Below are 7,881 nucleotides of genomic sequence, written 5' to 3'. Positions count from 1 at the left end.
GAATGAGGTGGTTTTACAGATGTAGTAGACTGGAACACACAGTAAAGCTGCCCTCTGGATATGGCTGCCTCCAGCCTGCAGCTCCAGGCCGAGGTGGTGGTGCAGGTCCGGGGACGGGGGTCTCTCCTGGGACAGGACCCCAGGCCCCCGGGAGTCCCTGGCCCTGTTCCCTGGCACAGGTGCATCCCAAGTAGGGAGCCGCAGCACTCAGTAGCCCCTACCTCTCTGCTCTGTCATGGGCAGGCGGTACTGTTTCAGGCTGGGCTTGGTGTCCTTCTGCATGTCTGTCTTCTGGGCTCCACCGACACGCTTCAGGGCTTCAGGGGTCTCAGCAGTGGTACCTTCGGGCGAACACTGACTGCAGTGCTGGGCTGGAGTACGAGGCTAGCTTGGTTGCTCCCGACAGCTTGAGCCTGGGCAGCTCCATCAGGTAGGTGGGTCCCTGTCTCCGGGGCTGGTCCTCCTCAGGCCTCGGGGAGGGGCTGTTTCTGCCTCTGGGCCTCCTGTGCCGTCTGCCAGGTGTTGCTGAGTAGTTCTGGTGCCATGGGGCGCTCAGAGAAGACAGCCTTTCGCCTGTCCTTGGCCAGAGCTTGCTTCTCAGCAGCCCTCTGCTCCTGGAAGTAGGGTGCTGCAGGACCTGGTGGCCAGTGATTCTCTCGTCAGGCTCATAGGCCACCACTTCCGTGCAGGAGGGAGAGCCATTGCGGGGACAGGTTGGTTGTCAGTAGAGGTATCCCTGATTCCTTTTTAAAAGGAAAATAAAAACTCATATCTCTGGATTGTTTGAACTTGGTGAGGGTCTTCTCCGCAGGCGTGCCCATGACATCGTGGCTCCTTGAGATCTGGACCAGCTCGTTGGCTCTGGGGAAGAGAGGCTACAGGCTGCCCATCTTGTACAGCTTGTAGCCCACACTCCACAGGTCCATTGTGTAGCTGTAGAAGCCATTGGTGAGGAGACACTCGGGCTGGTACCAGCGGGTGGAGATGTACTCCATGTAAGGCTGCTTAGAGTACACGCTCCGGCACGACCTCAAGTCCCCTAATTTCAGGACATCCTGCTTCATTTTCTGGTTTTACATCTCTGTGAAATATTCCATTTCTGGGCATGTGATCCAGAGACTTACACAACTGGTACATATAGTGCGTAATTTTTTTTTTTTCTTTCTGATAATGGGTGTCATCTCCCTCGTAAATATTCATGTCCATAAGTTCACATGTTAGTGCAAGAGAACCAGATTTTCTGTCAAAAATCTCTTTGTGCAGCGTGAGAATGTTTGGGTGTGGATTGAGGCGTCTCGGTGCTTGCATCCTTCGCAGATTGTTCACTTGCTCAATGCTTTCAAAATGCTGTTTCACTTGTTTACATGATGGCAGTTTCCATCTCTCAGGTTCTGCATCTTAGTAACTTCAGAAAACGTTCCCTCTTGTATTTTGTCCATTGCTTTATTGTTCTGCATCCTGGATGTGGAAGCCGGCGACAACCCCTTGCCAGTACTGGTCGGAGAAGAAAGGGATAGAAAGTGGAGGCCCTGGCTTCCACTCCTTAGAGGCAGGGTCCTGAACAAGGACCTTCATGGTGGTCCCTAGATGGAGAGCCTTAGGATCTGGCTGCCATGTGTATCCCTGTCACCCTGGCCTGATTTATCTCTTTATACTTTTATTGCCTATACTTTTGGTGTCAGATCCAACATATTACTTAAATCCAATATAATGAAGGACTTCTGTCAAATTTATCTTCCTCACAGAATCTAGAGCTCATTAATTACTTCCATTTTTGTTGACTGAATGTTTTAAATGTTAAGTAGCAACCAAATCTTCATAAAGTTTCCTCACTGCAGTTCTACTATTTCTGTCCATGGAATTCCCCAGGCAAGAATACTGGAGTGGGTTGCCATTTCCTTCTCCAAGGGATCTTCCTGACCCAGGAATTGAACCTGGGTCTCCTGCGTTGCAGGCAGATTCTCTACCAACTGAGCTACTAGGGAAGTCCTTTCACCAACAAAATCTTCATAAAGTTTCCTTACTCTGATTCTACTATTTCTAGAAACAGTTCTATTGTATAATCTAGGGGAAAGTACGCTCTCTCTCAATCTATTTTTCCCACTCCACCCTGGCTTTTGTGCTCTCTTGTGTACGGAGAATGGAACCCCTCTATTCTCTTTAATACCAGTCTGTGTATAAAAATAAGAGAATTATGCTATCACCTAACATTTTGCGAGAATTAAATGAAAAAAATTTATGTGTAGGTTTGGTGACACTTGGAAATAGTACTTGCTCATGAAGGATGGTGATTAGTTATTGACAAAAAAGAAATCAGACTTATGGAACCTAGAAATTCCTTAGGACTTGCTGATACTAATATCTGCACAACACTGTCAAGGAATCATATTCTTGTTCGGAAGATAAGTTTAAATTAAAACGTGTATAAAAAGAAGCAAGATCATCAATGAGTATAGCAAGTACTGGTGTCTGTCAAGAGTTCCAAGGAGAGATTACTGCAAAATCGAGCAGCATGATAAAGTTTCATGGAGAAGATGAACTTGGGCATCATCTTGATGGAGAGCTGAATTTAGATAACAGGAGAGGAAAAGAAGGATGCACCAAGACAGCAAATGCTTGAAGGATGGTTAGTCTATCAGCTGGTCTTCAGAATGTGGGAGGACTTAAACATCACACTACGGGTTTTGTACTTCATCTTCTAAACCAAGGGTTGGCAAACTTCTTAACTTTTTCTGTAAAAGGCTAGACAGGAAATATTTTAGACTCTGTATTCACAAGAATTCTCTGTCAGATAGCTTCTTTGGTATTCTTTTTCAACAACATTTTAAGAATGTAAAACCCATTTTTAGCTCTCAAGCTGCACAGAAACAGGTCACAGACTGGATCTGGTATAGTGTGCTGACCGGGAGACTCTATCAAAGATTTTTTTTGAACAGTCACTTGACATGATCAGAGGTACATTTGAGGCAAATGGCTGAGGGTGGTGAGAATCACCTTACATACCTTTCCTACCTAGATTTTGTATCTTCAGAGAAAACATGTTTTATAAATTAAACTGGAAGGACAAAGCTTTATATTTTCTGGCTCTGTATATAGAGCAGAGAATTCTACCATCACTGAGAAGACTACAGTGTATAAGTTCTTTAGGATAACATTCTCACTGCATCTCACCCTCTTGCTGGCTACAGATGGCATCATAATTGCTATTAATAGCATTACAAATGGGTACATTGTTGGCACTTAATGGCTACTTTAAGAAGTGAATTTAGGAGGTGAAAATGCTTTATGAACTCTATAATAAAGAAGTTTTATTGCAGCTAGTTAAGAAACAAATGTTATGAGAAGAGCAGACTCTTCTAGTATGTATCATAAAATATGACAGTCTTTATGCTAGCAACTTAATTCTACAAGCTTCGTGTGTTTGCCTTTAAAGGTATTTCCATCAAAATGATGATATGGAACCAAAGCCATATATTGTCCTTTTCCTGAGCTCCATATCAGTCAATGATGACCAGGGAAATTTGGGGCATCTTTATAGGAAGACTCATGAAGGGTTTTGTTATATGAACAAAATTAAGTTTTTTCATCTTTTAATGAAGTATAGGAGAACCCAAACATTTTAAATTTGTGATAGTTAATTTTATCCAAAGCCATATATTGTCCTTTTCCTGAGCTCCATATCAGTCAATGATGACCAGGGAGATTTGGGGCATCTTTATAGGAAGATTCATGAAGGGTTTTGTTATATGAACAAAATTAAGTTTTTTCATCTTTTAATGAAGTATAGGAGAACCCAAACATTTTAAGTTTGTGATAGTTAATTTTATCCACCAGCTTGGCTAGGCTACAGTACCCAGATATTTGGTTAAATATGATTCTAAGTGTTTCTGTGAAGGCATTGTGTGTGTATATATATATATATGCATTGTATGTGGCTGTGTTTGTGTTTGGTTGGTTGTGTTTCTCTCAGTTCAGTTCAGTCGCTCAGTCACGTCCGACTCTTTGCGACCCCATGGACTACAGCATACCAGGCCTCCCTGTCCATCATCAACTCCTGGAGAACCCTAACACAGAGGGCATGTGTGTGTCTGTGTGTAGTATCTAACCTAGATACTAGTTGTGTGGTGTACTGGCATACATATAAGCAATTTATGGCAATGGAGGGGTGAGCTGGTAGCTAAGAAGTCATCCCTCAGAGTGACTGGAATCAAAGTCTGCTACTTGCAGGCTCTTATACACTGCATGCATTAAGCAAGTGGATAAAGAGAATAAATAACAATAAATAACAATAAGTTATTGTTATTATAACTTACTATAACTTATTATAACAATAAGTTATAAGAGAATAAATAACAATAAGTTATACTTATTCAACTTATAGTTGAACAATATTGTTCAACTTATTGTTTACTTATAGTTCAACTATAAGTTTTCAGAATTGAAGTCATATGAACAGATGTGGAAGTATTACAAGCTGCAATGGGTACAATGTCAACTATCCTTTATGGAGGGTAGCTAAGTCATGTGTTCTTCAGAGAGTTACAGGGTAACTATCTTGATAGTTAATGATTCTTCCAAACCATCTAGTAAACCTTAAAATTTTTACTCTGTCAGAAGTATTAACAATTACCAAGGGCAAAGTTTCTTTATCAATGATACCAAATTTTGGACTAAATTGGAGGCAATTCAGTTAAGTTCAAGCAGCATTTTCTGAGTGACTCCCACGTGCTAATACTAGGCACCATTCACAGATGAATAAGAGACAGTTCTCTCCAGACTATAGTTTCACGACGGCTTGCTGTTGTTGTTTAGTCACTAAGTTGTGTCTGGCTCTTTTTCACCCCAGGGACTGTAGCCTGCCAGGCTCCTCTTGTCTTGAGATTTCCCAGGCAAGAATACTGGAGTGGGTTGCCATTTCCTTCTCCAAGGATCTTCCCAACCCAGGGATCAAACCCACCTCTCCTGTTTGGCAGGCAGAGTCTTTACCACTGAGCCATCTGGGAAGACCTTCATGATGGCTATTAAGCCATTAAAAGAATGTCTATAGTAATAAGTATGTAGTTTATATAGTCTAAATTCATAAATATCTTTATTGGAATAAGGAAAATTTTCATCTTAATCACAGTTTCTTTGACAGAGTAAATGAATGAAAGAAGCTGGAAGTTGAATTTCACCCACATGTTCTTTGGGAACAGAGTTCAGGTCATGGATGTTTTCATGAAGAAGAAGACAGACAAACAATAACTTGGAGAAATGGTATCTTCAGAGACAGAAACGTATGTGATGAGATCTATTGTGAGACATTAGGCAGATAAGGATGGAATCGAGCCCTGGAGGTTGTGAAGGGATGAAGGACCATAATATGGTGGGGGGCAAGGTGCTGCCTAGACACTTGACCTTGTTTATAATCGTGTCTATAATCCTTCAAACACTTTGACTAAGCAGTTCTTTGATGAACACCCCCAAATGCTTCATGTGGAACTTAAATTGAAACTAATATTACAAAAGGAAAGCATTTAGTTTTGTGCTGATTCTATCTAGACTGTTACTGAGGCTGTAATTTTCCAGTGTTATCTATCCCTGCTTCTAATGTTTTATAGATTTTCTTTTTCTCTTAGAGCAACTAAATTTCATTGGTAGAGTCTGAAACACTTAACGGATTTTTAATCATAGAACTATCTTTTGCACAATCTCCTTGAGGAAAGTAACACCATTCTGGCATTTTATATTGTGGGAAAAGAAGCAATTTTATTTCTTCGAACACTGAAGCTGACAAAGAACCCATTGACTCGCCAAACAGTTCTAAAATAAACTGTATTGCTATTTGAACCATGGGTACAATTACCTATTTTTTACTTCTATTCAGAGGGAATTCAAATAATGGAGAAGAAAAAATATTGAATGTCAAAGTGCATTTGCCTTTGCAGAAATAGTCTGAGGTGTTATTAATGAGGATCTGCAAATAACCACAATTTTGCACAGCTCAACATTCATAAATAACTACTGGTTAAATCGAGGGAGCAGTTTCTGCTTTCATTATATCTTGCACATGAAGTGTACATGTTATCTTAACATCAAAGTATGTACAGTACTACCAAAGGAAGGAATCTGATGATGGCAGTATTTTGAACCACAAGTTATCAATAGATCACTTAGTGGTATGGCAGTGTTCCAACCAGGCAGAGTTTTCTTTTATGCTGCAAACAAAGGTTGTTCCTTTGCCCATGTTTGAAATCTGCACTGATATACGTGGTTAGTTCTACTAGGCTTCTGGCTGATTTAAGTAGATGAGTATTTCTGTTGATTTATATTGTAATATTATTATACCTAATGTGAAGAGCCAGCTCTTTGGAAAAGACCCTGGGAAAGATTGGGGGCAGAAAGAGAAGAGGGTGACAGAGAATGAGATGGCTGCATGGCATCATCGACTCAATGGATGTAAGTTTGAGCAAACTCTGGGAGATAGTGAATGACAGGGAAGCCTGGAGTGCTGCAGTCCATGGGGTCACAAAGAGTTGGACACAACTTAGCGATATATATATGTATGTGTATATATGTGGGGTTTCCCTGGTGGCTCAGTTGGTAAAGAATCTGCCTGGTATGTAGGAGACCTGGGTTTGATCCCTGTATTGAAAAGATCCCCTGGAGGAGAGAATGGCAACCCACTCCAGTATTCTTGCCTGGAGAACTCCATGGACAGAGGAGCCTGGCAGGCAGAAGTCCATGGGATCTCAGAGAGCTGGACACAACCAAGGACAAACATGTGTATATATGTGACTAGTTCTACTAGGCTGCTGGCTGATTTAAGCAGATGAGTATTTCTTTTGATTAGTAATGTAATATTATTATATATGCATAATATATATGCATATGTATATGCATGTATATTGCATTGGGCAAAAAGTTCATTGGGGTTCTTCTGTATGGTGTTATGGAAAACCCAAAATATTTTGGCCAAATTTACATAAATTTTTAAAATTGATGAATAACTTTTTGGTAACAGTATATGCTTACCTGGCTGTATTCAGAAATGTAGTTATTGGCTCGGAGAAGGCAATGGCAACCCACTCCAGTACTCTTGCCTGGAAAATCCCATGGACAGAGGAGCCTGCTAGGCTGCAGTCCATGGGGTCGCGAAGAGTTGAACATGACTGAGCGACTTCACTTTCACTTTTCACTTTCATGCATTGGAGAAGGAAATGGCAACCCACTCCAGTGTTCTTGCCTGGAGAATCCCAGGAATGGCAGAGCCTGGTGGGCTGCCGTCTACGGGGTCGCACAGAGTCGGACACAACTGAAGCGACTTAGCAGCAGCAGTTATTGGCTGGTAGGGGATAATGCTCCTTGTATAAATCAAATATTGATTACTTCTGTTAAATTGCCCCCTTTTAGGCATTATTTATATTTCAACGTTTCAAGTTTGAAATTGGCAGACTAGCCGCCATGAGTTAAAATGGCTCTGTTTTTGGCTTAGGTGACAGTAGTTTAAAATTCCTTCAACTATCCACAACCTCAAATAGTTTCAACATGTAATTTTCTGTTGGATTCTTGCTATTACCCAAATTTGAAGTCGAATGTGATTTTGGATGTTGCAACTTTAATTCTAACTTGAACCCCATTGGGCAAAAGAAAGTTTTACGTTTGGTTTTATTTTTCTCTGCTTTAATTTTTGTTCATTGCTTTCCAGCCTTCATGGCCACTAGTGGCATGTTGAGCTGTTGCTTGAGGCACATGCTGCAGATCACTGAATAATGTAATTATAGTCTGTTGGCTGAGCTCACGACTCCTACTGCAGGCTGTATCTTGCAAAAGTGGTGACTCATGTGTACCATGTAGCACAGTGGGCTCAGAAAGATCAAAATGAGATCTGCTGAAAGCAAA

At 41.3% G+C, this 7,881-nt stretch overlaps 1 pseudogene; it reads right to left on the bottom strand.

The window, feature by feature from the left end:
• Positions 1 to 207: 207 nt before the first annotated feature.
• On the bottom strand, positions 208 to 1,612 carry LOC101902424 (MAPK/MAK/MRK overlapping kinase-like; annotated as a pseudogene).
• Positions 1,613 to 7,881: the final 6,269 nt, after the last annotated feature.

Source organism: Bos taurus, chromosome 12 (assembly GCF_002263795.3).
Source record: "Bos taurus isolate L1 Dominette 01449 registration number 42190680 breed Hereford chromosome 12, ARS-UCD2.0, whole genome shotgun sequence".
NCBI lineage: Eukaryota > Metazoa > Chordata > Mammalia > Artiodactyla > Bovidae > Bos > Bos taurus.
Note: the sequence above shows the minus strand (reverse complement) of the source record. Positions and strands in the feature narration are given on the sequence as shown.